Source organism: Piliocolobus tephrosceles, unplaced genomic scaffold (assembly GCF_002776525.5).
Source record: "Piliocolobus tephrosceles isolate RC106 unplaced genomic scaffold, ASM277652v3 unscaffolded_874, whole genome shotgun sequence".
NCBI classification, from domain to species: Eukaryota; Metazoa; Chordata; class Mammalia; order Primates; family Cercopithecidae; genus Piliocolobus; species Piliocolobus tephrosceles.
The window spans coordinates 29,649-44,029 of record NW_022336207.1 but is presented as its reverse complement, the minus strand read 5'-3'; the positions used below and the strand labels follow the sequence as shown (position 1 = coordinate 44,029).

The 14,381-nt window shown below is 59.1% G+C and overlaps 1 pseudogene across 1 annotated transcript; it reads left to right on the top strand.

Annotated features, from left to right (window-relative positions):
• The first annotated feature begins 219 nt into the window (after positions 1-219).
• On the top strand, positions 220-14,179 carry LOC111530710 (annotated as a pseudogene). The gene is made up of 10 exons (XR_003307236.1): positions 220-492; positions 3,647-3,757; positions 4,172-4,251; positions 5,247-5,328; positions 6,924-7,016; positions 7,138-7,284; positions 8,239-8,414; positions 9,802-9,900; positions 13,425-13,513; positions 13,589-14,179. The product of XR_003307236.1 is annotated as a proline dehydrogenase 1, mitochondrial-like (transcript).
• The last annotated feature ends 202 nt before the right edge of the window (positions 14,180-14,381 follow it).

The window sequence follows — 14,381 nt, the reverse complement described above, 5'->3', positions numbered from 1 at the left end:
GGAGCGGGTGCAGATGCTAGGGAGGGGCGGGGCCTCTGGGATGGGGCTGTGTCTCCCGAGGAGTGGGCGCGGCTCGGAGCGTGGGACTCCTGAGGAGAGAGCGAGGCTAGAGGGCTCCGGGGCGGGGCGGGGCGGGGCGGGGCGGGGCGGGGCGGGGCGGGGCGGGACGGGACCAACAGCGCATACTTAAGCGGCCAGGGCGGGTACCGGCGTCCCGACATGGCTCTGAGGCGCGTTCTCCCGGCGCTGCACCCCTACGTTCCCCGCTTCGCCTAGGTGTCCGCGGCGCCGGCCGTCGGCTAGCAGCCCGCCGCGGGCCCAGGGGCCGTGCCGGGACGTGGGTCAGCCAAGGCAGTGCGACCACCGGTGCCCGCCGTGGACTTCGGCAGCGCGCAGAAGGCGTACCGCAGCCGGCGAACCTGGGAGCTGGCGCGCAGCCTGCTGGTGCTGCGCTTGTGCGCCTGGCCCGCGCTGCTGGCGCGCCACGAGCAGGTGCACGGGGTGCAGGCGGGGGCGCGGGGCTTCTGCCGGTCCCGGGAGCCTTTACGGAGCTTCCTGGCGTGAAAGGGGTGCCTCCCAAGCATCTCCTGGAGCGAGGGAAGCCAGGAAGGGAGGCGTTTCCCGTAGTCGCTTTCGGACCTCGCAAATTTTCCTAATTGTCTACCAACTAAAAACAATGGTCATTTTAATATTTACGATATATACCACTTGTGGAAATACAAAGTTATCACTTGGAATTTAAAATGGAGTATTCTTCATGTTGCCACAAGAGAAGCCTGGTGTAGGGCTCATAGCCTGGGACCCCAGGGTTCAATCCCTGGGACCCAGCTGATTCCCAGACACAGCCACTCTGAGCACACTGTTGGGGAAAAATGGGAAGCCCCTCAAACGCCCAGCTTTGAACTCACCCATGGTAACTTTAAAAAGTGTGAGGGCTTTTGGTGGGGGTGGGGGCGGGGGCAACAAGCAGAACACTGTTGTAGCCGCATAGGCCTAGGGGTATTAGAGATGAGGGTTATCTCCAGGTGACTCTGGGAAGAGTTTGCAAAGTTCCGTTTGTTGGCGCCCGGTGTGGGGGGCGGGGGGCGCGGGGAGTCTGGTGGTGTTGATTTCTCAGGTGAGACTCGGAGGGAGGTCGGGGGCTGCACTCCTGGCCTCACCAGGAGGCGGGGGTGGGGGGGTTGGGGAGGAGGGGGAAGGCCGGGGGCGGTGGGAGATGAGAAGCACCGAGCCATACTTGAGCTTAGGTGAGGCCTCGGCGGGTGCGAGGTGAGGGCAGAGGTCCACGAAATCAGTGTCAGATGCTGGTGGCCCAAATCTCATGGGGATCACCACGGTCAGCCTAAGACCAGTGGTGGCAGGAGTGCAGAGGATGGTGAAGGAAGAAGGAGCTGAACTGGACAGATGGTGGCCTCTGAGAGGCCGTTGCTGTGCTTGTGTGCATAAGGATGCCATAAGGTCAAGCCGTGGCCATGGAGAGCACAGGCCAAGGGGACAGGAAGGTGAGAAGGGACATCGCAGGTAGAGGAACTGGCAGGGGGAGGGATGGTAATGTGGAGGCTTTGGGGAGTGCCTACATCTAAGGGGCATCCAGAAAGAGCAGCTAGTGCTGGTGGTGCTGCAGTAGGAGGAGGAGGCAGCAGGGCAGCCATGGGCAAGGACGGGCATCCTAGGTGGCAGCTGAGTGGGACAGGGGCTAGCCATACAGAAGCCACGCCCACCTTGTGGCTGGGATGGAGAGAGGACTAGGAAGGCACCAGGTCAGGTTTCTTTTTTCTGTTTCCTTTCTATTTTTTTTTTTTTTTTTTTTTTGAGATGGAATCTCATTCTGTCACCAGGCTGGAGTGCAGTGCTTTGATCTCTGCTCACTGTGACCTTCACCTCCCTGGTTCAAGCGATTCTCCTGCCTCAGCCTCCCGAGTAGCTGGAATTACAGGCATGTACCACGACACCCAGCTAATTTTTGTATTTTTAGTAGAGATGCAGTTTTATCATGTTGGCCAGTATCTTCTCGATCTCCTGACCTTGTGATCTGCCTACCTTGGCCTCCCAAAATGCTGGGATTACAGGTGTGAGCCACTGCGCCCAGGGAGCTGGTGCAGCATCTTCTGCCTGGGAATCCCTCCCTGACACAGCCTCTGGGGGCCAGAGATGGGGGAAGCAGGGCTTGAGGGCTAGAGAAGCCAGAGGTCACCAAAGCCCAGTGTCTTTCAGTGTTAGAAACACCTGACCCTGCACAGCCCCATGCTGGCCCCAGCAGCCCTCCGTCAGGGGCAGCAGGTCCCAGGCCTGTTTATGTTTTTGTTTGTTTGTTTCAAATGAGACTGGGTCTTGCTCTGTTGCCCACGCTAGAGTACAGTGGTGTGATCATAGCTCACTGCAGCCTAGACCTCCTGAGCGCAAGCCATCCTCCCACCTCAGCCTCTTGAGTAACTGGGTCTACAGGTGCACACCACCACACCCAACCAAGTTTTTTTTTTTTAATTTTTGTAAAGGGGAGGTCTCACGGTTGGGCGTGGTGGCTCATGCCTGTAATTCCAGCACATTGGGAGGCTGACGCTGGTGGATTGTCTGAGCTCAGGAGTTCGAGACCACCTCGGGCAACATGGTGAAACCCTGTCTCTACTAAAATACAAAACATTAGCCAGCCATGGCAGCAGGTGCCTTTAATCCCAGCTATTCAGGAGGCTGAGACAGGACAATTGCTTGAACTCGGGAGGTGGAGGTTGCAGTGAGCCAGGATCATGCCACTGCACTCCAGCCTGGGCAACAGAGCGAGACTCCGTCTCAAAAAAAAAAAAAAGAAAAAGAAAAAGAAAAAAGATGAGGTCTCACTATGTTGCCCTGGTTGGCCTGGAACTCCTGGCCTCAAGTGATCCCCCCACCTTGGCCTCCCAAAGTGCTGGGATTACAGACGCACACTACCATACCTGGCTAATTTTCATATTTTTTCATATTTTGAGACCAGCCATGTTGCCCAGGCTGGTCTCAAACTCCTGGGCTCAAGTGAACCTTCCACTTGGGCCTCCCAAAGTGCTGGGATTACAGGTGCATACCACTGCACCTGGCCCTTCTGAGCAGTGCTTGGAAGCTACCTCCTGACTGGGGCTGGGGGTCAGAGTGGCCAGCTGAATGCTGGGCCATCAGGGTGAGGGGCGTCTTCTCTCCCATTGCCTGTTCTCCTGGGGCAGATGGAAGGGGAAGACCCTGCATTGGGGTGACATTAAACAAGATGAGATGGTAAGATCTGCTTTCACTTTAAAGGAACATTTCTGGTTGCTGCTTGGAAAGAAATGTCAGGGGGAAGAATGCTGCAGGAGGGTCGGCCTGGAGGACCGGGTGGGACTGCAGGCTGGCTCTGTGGGGGCAGGAACATCAGAGGTGCCTGGGAGACCCTGGCTCTGGGGCAGAGGCCTGAGCAAGGGGGCCTCGCTGGGGTGTCTCTGCCTTAGCCATGCTCGGTGTTTCTGGGTCCTGTGACCCATGGGTGAGCAGCCTATGGTGCTGGTGGCACAGGGGAGGAAACCGAGGCAGGGAGCCTGTGGGGGCTGCTCGGCAGGGGACAGGCAGCTCCTGTGCCCACTGCTGTCCTGCACCTGCATGGCAAACATAAACCCTGTCACAGAGCCCCCTTCCTTCTCTACAGGACCTCCAGAGCGCCATGTGCGGGGACTTCATGGATGGGGTGGGGTGGGGCCAGGAGCCTGCTGTGGGCTGGCCAGGCGTGGACACCAAGCTGGAGGTGGCGGCGCTGCAGGTGGCGCAGCCCTCCCCTTCCCCACTCCCGGGGCTTGTGAGGGGGTGGGCACCGTGGGGGCACACAGGGGGCATGCTGGGCAGTGGTCTGAGGTGGTTTTGGGAACTCATCCAGGGCATGTGGCTCACTCTGCAGCTGCTGGGGTTGGCCTGAGGGGGGAGGAGAAGGTTGGAGGGACACTGAACAGAGGGGGGAGATGCTGGTGGGAGGGCTGGGGACCCAGCCCTGCAGGGTGTGGGCGAGCATCAGCAGTCGGGTGGGAATAGACCTGTCCATGCAGTAGAAACAAACCAGAAAAGGATCCCATTCTCACTAATGATGTAATAAAGCCAGAAACAGCACCAGAGGCCAATGGGTGGGGGAAGGATAAAATGTGAACGAATGGGGCTGATCCAGGCCTTCTCACTTCTCAAGGAAAGTGTTGCAAAGATGGGCATCGCATCCAGGGCTGAGATTGAGGACTGGTTCATGGCGGAGACCCCGGGAGTGTCTGGGTGAGAGCAGCCCCCAGGCTGAGAGGACACGAGCATCAGCCATGGTTCCAGCCAAGCCCCAGCAGCGTCTCCCAGTCCTGGCTGCCCTGCCTGAGAGGGTGGGCCTTGGGATGACAGTGCTGAAGGAGCTGCTTTTCACACAGCAGGACTTGATGGCCTCAGGTCCCTGAGGCCCCCATAGAGGGCTCTTTATAGAATTATCTGGGTCCAGAGCAAAGGTAGCACTCTCAGCCCCCCTGGAGCCCACGCTGGCAGGTGAAGGATCAGAGCCCCACGCCCCATCCTTGGGTCCGGGGCTGGAACCGAGGTCACCAGGAGCCCCCAGTTGAAGTGGGGAGGTGACTGGGGTGGTGCAGTAGTGAGCCGTCCCCTCACACACCGTCAGCCTTGCACACTGTGTCCTCCCTGGTCCCTGGAGCTGTGTCCACCTCTTGCCTGGCTGCCTATGCTCGGCCCCTCCACAAGCCCAAAACAGCACTAGGGTACTCAGTGTTTTCAGAGCCGCCTAGATACAGGACTGTTTGTGTTTTGGTTTTAAATTATTTTAATTAATTTATGTTTATAGAGACTAGGTCTCACCATGTTGCCCAGGCTGGTTTCAAACTCCTGGGCTCAAGTGACCTGCCCACCGTAGCCTCCCAAAGTGCTGGGATTACAAGTTTGAGCCACTGCACACCACTGGTTTTAAATTGTTAAAGAGAGAACGATATTTACATTTTCTCTGTCTTTTTTTTTTTTTTTTTTCGTCGCCCTGAGACAGAGTCTCGCTGTGTCGCCCAGGCTGGAATGCAGTGGCGCGATCTCTGCTCACTGCAAGCTCTGCCTCCTGGGTTCCCGCCATTCTCCTGCCTCAGCCTTCTCTGTCCTTTAAAACTGCACACCGAGGTGGGTTTTGTGGTGGTTGGTGAACGGACAGGTTTGGGCCTGGATCCCTCACCCGACCCTAGCACCCACAGGTGGGGTCGCCCCCTCTGCTGATGCGCCTCCTCCCTCAGGACCATGGACCTGCTGGACTGGGGCAGCCTCATCGACAGCAGGACCAAGCTCTCCAAGCACCTGGTCGTCCCCAACGCACAGGTAACACCTCCGCTCCTCGGTGAGGCCCCGCTCAGCAGGGCGCTGGGCTGAGAAGGGAGTTCAGCCTGCCATGCGTGTCTCTTGTTGCCCACCCTGGGAACTTAACATGACCAAGATCACTGCACACTATGGCCCCACAGACCCCCTATGGTCCAGGGGGAAGGACACAAACCCACACATGTCCACAGAGTGCTTGGTGGGACACAGACCCACGCAGAGCCTTAAGACACCACAAGGAGAGGGGGTCTGGGCCTTCCCCAAGTCATCTGTCTTGTGCATCAGGTCACCCCAAACTTCAGAGGCCTGAAACGCAGCAGTCACTCTGCTTCTCCCTCAGCGTTCTGGGGTTGACAGGGCTCAGCTGGGCAGTCCTCCCTCGGGGTCTCCTGGGTAGCTGTGCTCATAGTGGGGGGCTGGGGCCTGGAGGAGGCGCCCACTCGCATGTCTGGAAGTTGGTGCTGGCCGTGGCTTGGGCTTTTTCCCAACACGGCAGCTGGGCTCTAAGGGCCAGTGTCCCCTGAGACGTGAGAGCCAGGCAGAAGCTGGATGACATTTTCCTGCCAGTGTCCCCTGAGACGTGAGAGCCAGGCAGAAGCTGGGTGACCTTTTCCTGCCTCGCCTCAAAAGTCACACGGTGTCTTTTCTGCCGAGTTCTGTGTGTTAGAAGCATGTCACCAGGCCAGCCTGTGTACAGCAGGGAGAGGAATGAGACTCATCTGCTTGTGGGAGGGGAGCCCAGGACCTGGCAGAATGCTTGAAACCACAACCTAAGCTGGGATTCGAAGAAAGAACAGACGCACCTTCAGAAAACATCCTGCGGAGGCAGCTTTCCATGACACATCTAGCCCCAGTCCACTAAGGGCCCAGCCTCAAACTTAGAGACCGCGACCCAGAGCCTCTGGGGGGCGCAGTGTGTACAGAGCGGCTGTGCACCAGGACCACCAGCTGTTGGAGACTTTAGCATGGTGTAGCAAGGGATAGAGCGGTACTGTTTGTGCTCAGTGAGGCAAGGCTACTGGGGCAGCAAAGGGGTGAGCGGGAGGCCCTGCAGGATGGGTCCCCATGGCCTCTGAGCACCAGCTCCTTGAAGGCCTCATCCTGGAGGTTGCCCTGGTCCCCAGCCACGTGTCAGCATGTGCTGCACCACCGCCCAGCAGCATGTGCTGCACGACCTCCTGGGTCCTCTCCCTGCTCCGGGCGGAGCCCTTCTGTTTGACGATTGGGTGATCAGTGTTCACTTCCTCAGTGTCACATGGGAGCTGCAGGGGGCCCTCCCACAACAGTGGGGCCTCTGTGGGAACTGGGGAGGCTGTTAGAGTACACACTTTGGGGTGCAGGCCCGGACTGAGCCTGGGGCCCACTGACATGGCCAATGAGCTCCCTCATGGTGCCACCAGGCCCCACGTAGGGCAGTGCACTGGCTGCGTTGGAGGTTCCCAGGTGCTGTGTTGCTGTGTCCAGGTGGCCCTCCCGGCCCTGCATGGGCGGGTCAGAGGGTTCCCGTGGGCTGGGAATGCTGAGAAAGGTTTAGCCTGGGCCTCAGGGTGGCACTTTCCAGCCCTCACTTGTGGCCTGACCGTGTGCTGCACCCCCAGACAGGACAGCTGGAGCCCCTGCTGTCCCGGTTCACTGAGGAGGAGGAGCTACAGATGACGAGGATGCTACAGTGGATGGATGTCCTGGCCAAGGTGAGCTGCCCTGCTCGGGCAGAGGGCTGGGGCCTTGGGGACCTGGGACTCGTGCAGAAGAGGACACCTGCCTCACCTGAGCAACAGTTGCTCCCACTGCCCCACCCTCTGCACCTCTCAGAAAGCCACAGAGGTGGGCGTGCGGCTGATGGTGGACGCTGAGCAGACCTACTTCTAACCGGCCATCAGCCGCCTGACGCTGGAGATGCAGCGCAAGTTCAATGTGGAGAAGCCGCTCATCTTCAACACGTACCAGTGCTACCTCAAGGCAAGCTCCCCGCTCAGCCCCTCCCTGCCTGGGGCTTGGAGACCCCACAGGAGGGGCTCCTCTCATCTGAGCTCCCTGGCATTTGCCTGGTTCTACACTCAGTACCCGCCAGGGAGCTCACGGGATGGAGGAGGGAGTGGGCCGTGCCCCCAAGGGATTGTTGGGGTCTTCTGCAGCACAGCTCACCCAGGGTGGGCCCCAGGGTACAGAAAGCCCCTTAGGTGGTGGCCACAGCCAGGCCTGCAGAGGAGGCCGAGGCCGGGGTGACTGCCTCAGAGTAGGAAGAAAGGCCCGCTGCCCGCAGCCTCTCCTGTGGTTCTCGGAACCAGCCGAGTGTCTAAGGAGCAGGAGGAAGACAGCGATCTTTAGGAGGGTCCACTAGATGTGCCTGACACCCCAAACTTGGAAAGCGCCACATGACCATTTCCTCCAGCGTGTTTTCAGTTCAGCGCCCCTAAGAACCGGATGAAAGCTTTGGGCCCTCTCCAGAAAGACTCACCCAGGATGTCACATGTGTTCAGGGAGCCCACCCTGGCCTGTGGGCCCCAAACTGCTCAGGGATGTTAACAGGTTCAGAGCTCTCAGGGGTGAGCCGGGTGCCCGGAGGACACAGGGTGGCATGGGGAGGGGTCCAGGCAGGAGCCTGCAGTATGCACCCGTCCCCCAGTCGGCCTGGGAGTCTAGAGCACATGATGGCTGCTGGTGCCTGGGCTGCTCCCACAGGGCTGTCCACAGGCCACACAGGAGGCTGCAGACATCCCCATTGCCATTGCTCCTTGGGGACAGAGGTTGGAGGCCCATCCTCACCCACATGTGCTCCAGGTGCCCTGAGCTGCACCTCTCCACGCAGCTGCTGCCCAGCCCTGGTGACTGCACCTGGGCCCAGGAAGGCTCCATCCTGCTGTCACTTGGGCTTGCCCAGGCTCCCTGCGACTTTTGGCCCTGGCCCCACAGGATGCCTGTGACAATGTGACCCTGGGCGTGGAGCTGGCTCGCCGTGAGTGCTGATGTTTTGGGGCCAAGCTGGTGCGGGGCACATACCTGGCCCAGGAGCGAGCCCGTGCAGCAGAGATCGGCTATGAGGACCCCATCAACCCCACGTACGAGGCCACCAACGCCATGTACCACAGGTGCGCAGCTCTCTTGTGCCTCCATCTTCCCAGGGCAGGGCGCCAAGAAACTGGGCCTGAGGGAGAGGCTTGGAGACTGACCTTGTCCCACCCTGCTGGGGCCAGAAGACCCCAGCAGGAGTGGCAGCCTCGTGTGTCCCCAGGTCAGAACTGGTATTTCCTCTGCTTCTGTGTCATGTGTTGCTTTTTCAAAAACATTAAGGTTATTCTTTTATACATATAGAAAAGCCCATTGAACAAAGCAAAATAGGCCACAGTTCCCTGAGCCGGCTCCTGCAGACACTTAGATCCAGAGATGTGCACGAGCACCCGGCCCTCCCCGCCTTGCAGGCTCAGCCTGTTTGCTTTTCAGTTCACACAGTGGGATCGCCCATCAGCTGTTCTGCACCTGCTTTTACTGCTCTAGTTTCCTGGTGATCTTTTCATGTAGCACAGGCTGGCCAACCATGAGTTTTTCCTCTTAGAGGCGTGTGTGCTGCAAATTCAGAGACCCCAGGTGTCTCCTGGTTGGCTGCAGCTCACCTCCTGCCACCGCCGTGCCCGTCGTGCCGCAGCGCACACATCTCCGCCATTGTTGTTTGCGTTGTAGCGTGTTCTCTGCCCAGTGTGCTTTTCATTTCGCGTTCCGTCTGGGTCCCCTTGTGTGGGCTTGCAGAGTGGCGCTGTTACCAGCCAGCATGGGGTGCCCGTGAGCACACCACAGAGGGTGGCTGTGTGTCCAGCTTCTTTGATCTTACTGGTTTCAGTCTGGTTATTGTAACAGGGACTCGCTGGACACACCGTCACCCTCTGTGGTACACATGGGCCATCAGGGGTTTTGTGTCTGAGGATGCAGCTGTCCTAGGTTCTTGGAAATGGAATTGCTGGGTCAGAGAGAATGTGCGCGTGGTCAAGCCTGCTGAGTGTCCTCGCTGCAGGAGGGTGGTGCCGCTCGGGCTTCCTGGTGCACCTGATGCCCACCCCCACTGTTCCCTGCAGGGACCTGCTTCCCTTTTATTTCCTTGCAGGGCCGGGGGGGCACCGTAGGATCCCTCCCCAGAAGCAAAGCTGTGTCTGTCATGAGGCTCATGGCCATGTTTGGGCTGGTCCCAGCATCATGGCACATTTGATGCAGGGACGCTGCACCCCAGCTGGTTCTGCGTGAATTGTCTGGTCCCAGACATCGCTCACTTCTTCTTGGTTGCCGGTCTTTCTTTTTCATGAGGTGCTGGGAGGGGCAGATGCTGCTCCATTCTTCCTTATCCTGTGGGATCCTGTGGACACCCTTGGAAAGAGCCAGTTCACTGGATGGCCCTGGGCCTGCCCTCGGCCTCCTCTCTGTGCAGCTGGTAATGAGAGGCGCAGGCGACCACAGGCTGGAACTGGGCTCACATGGCACTCTCCACAGGTGCCTGGACTACGTGCTGGAGGAGCTGAAGCACAACGCCAAGGCCAAGGTGATGGTGGCCTCCCACAATGAGGACACAGTGCGCTTCACGCTGCGCAGGTAGGTGCGCCCCACCCGGCACCGTCACCACCCCGAGCCGTTGGCTCCTCTGGTTGGGGAGAGGCGGCAGCAGCGCAGAGCTCAGGGTGGGCAGAGCTCAGGGTGGGCAGAGCTCAGGGTGGGCAGAGCTCAGGATGGGCAGAGCAACCTGCTGGGTGCAGGCGGGCAGTTGTGGGGAAAGGTTGGTGAAATGAGCTGGAGGGCAGCTTCAGTGCCCTGCAGGCCCGGGCCTGCTGGCATTCTGGACATTGGACTGTGAGAGCACAAAGGCTCTTTGCAGTTACGTTGGTTTTTAAAATTAACATCTTTTTTTGAGATAGAATCTCGCTCTGTCACCTTGGCTGGAGTGCAGTGGCATGGTCTCGGCTCACTGCAACCTCTGCCTCCCAAGTTCAAGCAATTCCTCATGCCTCAGCCTCCCAGGTAGCTGGGATTACAGGTGTGCACTGCCATGCCTGGCTAGTTTTTTGTATTTTTAGCAGAGACAGGGTTTCACTATGTTGGTCTCAAACTCCTGGCCTCAAGTGATCCTCCCTTCTTGGCCTCCCAAAGTGCTGGGATTACAAGCGTCAGCCACTGTACCCAGACTTTCAAAAATTAACATCTGACTTATTAAACTTCCAAAGTAAAAAACTAAGTTTCATTAGGGGATCCGGAAGGCTCCTGAAAGGTACAGACGCAGTGTTGGAGCCCAGTCCCTCAGGAGGCCTCCACAGCACCGCCTCATGTATAAGCAGTTCCCTTAACATTTTAACTACATCTGAAACGTAATGGTCTGTTTTCCCTTTAAATATGTGTCCCATGGAGCACAACTTTGGTAGAATTCTAACAAGTCAAATGCAGAAGTTAGGTGAAGTCAGTTCTTGGATATTCCAGTACCGTCACCCTGGTCTTATGCCTTAGCCCAAGCTATGCACACAATGGGGTCCTAGGTCCCCCTCCCCTCCCAGATTCCGCCTTCCCAGGGATGGGACCCCTAGAACCCTTGGGGGCCTGGGCGGTGGCCTCTCTGGCTCTCACCTTCCTAGGAGCTGAGCAGGGGCTCCACTCCACAGTAGGGCAAGGTGTTCCAGATCCAGGGCTTGTGGCACGACGGGGCTCCCCAAAGAGCTGTGAAGCCACAGGGCCAGGCTTGGGGCCAGGGCTGCAGCCAACAGGACACATCCTGGTGCTGCTCGGGGAGCTGAGTCACGGCTCTGAAATCATTCAGTTATGCCCACATTCGGCCTTTGCTCACGATGCTGCTGCTTTTTCATGGCCTGAAATCGCAGCACACCGGCTTTTGTGCCCTGACCCTCTGCTAATTGTCATAGATGTGTCGGTGATGGGACAGACTCACTGTCTCCACACGCACAGGCCTGGTGGCCAGCAGGAGCCAGCACTCGGGAGCTGGTGGGTCCTCTCAGCTTGTAATCAGGACTCACGGCCCCTGGGTGGACTCTCAATGCTGGTGGCCCACAGCCTGACTAGACACATCACCATCCAACTCCAAAAGGAGAGCCTGCCCTCAGCAGGGCTTCCTCTCTCCAGCTTCCCCCCGGCACCTGTCTGTCCCCACTGTCTTGCTGTGGCAGTGGCTTCCCCACTGGACACGGCTTCCCCCTCCCCTGAGTGGCAGCTGCGCTCTCTCCTCATGGCCCCAAGGGCCGTGTGCCAGGTTCCCCCAATACCATGCTCACAACCCTGCCTGAGGCTGGACCCCTGCAGGCTTCAGCTCTGTGCCCCTGCTGTGGGTGGCTGGGGAGCTCTGGGGAGCTGGGGTCCCCTCCCCTGAGTAAGTGCTTCTAGACTATGGCAGCTGCTCTGTCCTATGCCGGGCCCAGACTGCCACACCACCCACCCTCAAACAACCCGAGTTGGCTTTGGCCGAGGAACCAACCAGCCCCAAACTTAGAGGCTGAAACAGTGGCATGTTCTGTAGGCCTGGGCGGGCTGGCTCAGCTGATGCTTCTGCCGCTGGCTGTGCCTGTGTCCCTCCTGCGTCTGTGATCTGGGGCCGGTGGGGCCTAATGAATTCATTCACGGCTGGGGCAGTAAAGGAGGCTGTACCCAGGTCCAGTGTCCCACAGGCCAGCCCAGGCTTGGGCATGTGATGGGCTCAGGCTTCCAGAAGGCCTGGAGTGGGCAAGCCTCTGCTTATGTCACCTTTGTTACCTCCCTGTTGGCCAAAATGCCTCATGAGGCCAAGCCCAGATGCCAGGCGGAGTGAGCTGCTGCCCTGCGCTGGGAGGAGCTGCAGTCACGTGGCAGAGGCTGTGCACACCAGCAGGGGAGGGGGCAGCCAGCAGTGGCAGCCCGGCTCTCAGGTTCATGTCCTGGGGTTGAGGGAGAGACACGATGGAGACCAAGGCGATGTGGCAGAGGCGGGTGCCTGCTTTAGACTGGGTGGTCCCGACACTAGAGCCCAGCCCAGGGACGGAGGGAAAGGGCCTCTGGCTGATGGGAGCCAGGGCTGGGGCGGGTGGAGAACAGGGGAGGTGAGGTCCTCGGGGAGGGAGTGGGAAGCACAGCACAGGCCCCGCCAGTCACCCAGGTGATGTGTGAGGAGCGGGCGGAACTCGGCCCAGGGTGGGGGACCCAGTGCTGTGCAGACCGGCTAAGTCAGGATACCTGGATATAGGAAGCTGGAGATGAAATGTGAGAACTGTCACTGCATGGATATTTCAAACTCTGAGAATCTTTGTAAGACCCTGTCAGGGGTGGTGTGAAGACAGGACAGAGTTGAGGGCCCCACCCCAATATCTGAGCAGTGCTAATAGATATATAATACAAGCCACATCTATAAATTTTTTTAGTAGCTACATTAAAAAAGATAAATTTCAAGAATACATTTTAATGAACCCAAAATATATAAAATATTACTTCAAATCGTATTCCAGCTGCTTTTAGAAAAGCAACGCGCCATTGAGTATTATGTTTCTACAAAGTCTCCTAAATCCCATGTGTATGTGACATGTGCAGCACATCTCGGTTCAGAGCAGCCGCCTTCCGAGGACTGGGGGGCTGGTGGCAGCTGTGTGGGACAGAGCAGCTGTGGGGATGGGGCAGAGGAGCAGCCCACAGAAGGCGAGGGCAGGGCCGGAGACCAGTCGTACCGCAGAACCCTGGACGGGCTTGAGGAAGGGATGGCAGGAGAGCCGAGGAGCTTCCCTGCCCTGTGGGGCAGGCTGCTGGGTGGGTCAGGGCCCCAGGAAGGGATGCAGCTCCAAGAAGGGAGGTAGAGGAGAGGTGGCAGAGGGGAGGGTGGGGAAAACAGGAGGGGGACCTTGTTGGCTAAGGGCCGACGCCTCCCCAGGGAGAAGAGTAAGGCAGCCCAGCAGAGTCCGACTGGGAAGAGGCCTCACTGGGGCAGGGCCGGGCAGAGCCCATACCCCAACCCCACCTTGCAGGGGATGAAGTCTGGAGAGTGTAGATGGGGGATCTGGGGTAGTAGGACGGGCTCAGAGCTGGGACAGGAGCCCTGTACCCCTGCACCGGGACAGTGTCCTGGAACTGGCCCTCAGCTCCTGGCTTTACCTGCACAGGATGGAGGAGCTGTGCCTGCATCTCACTGACCACCAGGTGTACTTTGGACAGCTGCTAGGCATGTGTGACCAGATCAGCTTCCCGCTGGGTGAGTGGGGCCCTCCCTGGTGTGATGGGGTGCGGTGCTGGGTCTGGACCTCATGGTGTATCTGCCCCCATGCAGGCCAGGCCGGCTACCCCGTGTACAAGTACGTGCCCTACGGCCCCGTGATGGAGGTGCTGCCCTACTTGTCCCGCTGCGCCCTGGAGAACAGCAGCCTCATGAAGGGCGCCTGTCGGGAGTGGCGGCTGCTGTGGCTGGAGCTCTTGCGGCGGCTCCGAACTGGCAGCCTCTTCCGTCGCCCTGCCTAGCACCCGCCAGCCCACCCTCGGCCTCCAGGGCCCCCCGCACCCACCCCAGGCCGTCACCACAGCTGCAGCCAACCCCATCCTCACACAGAGTCACCTTTTTTCACTCCACACTTGCAGAGCTGCTGGAGGTGGGGTCAGGTGCCTCCCAGCCCTGCCCAGGGTCTGGGCACTCAGGTGTGGGCCGAACCCGCTACCTGCCTCGGATAGCCGCTGGGAACGGTTGGGAACTCTCCCCGGATGTGTAGGCCCAAGGCCCCCACCTCTGTGACCCCTATGTCCTCGGGCCTAGAGGATTGTTCGCCTTCTGCCAGGGCCAGCCCACACAGCCCGAGCCCCTCGGGGAGCAGAGGCCGGGCTGGGGAGGCCCTGCCTGGTCAATAAACCACTGTTCCTGCAGCTGAGAGCCTTTGCCCTCACACAGGGTCAGCTGTGGGCAGCAAAGAGGGAGTGGCTCAAACAGGGTCAGAGAACTCTCACCGCAGACTCTGGCTTCCAGCATCATCTGTTCCTGGAGGCCAGGCCCTGCGCGGACCTGGACACCCCCAACCCTGACTCCACAAGGACCCAGCAGTGCCCATGGGCCCAGGCCAGCATGGAGGGGACTC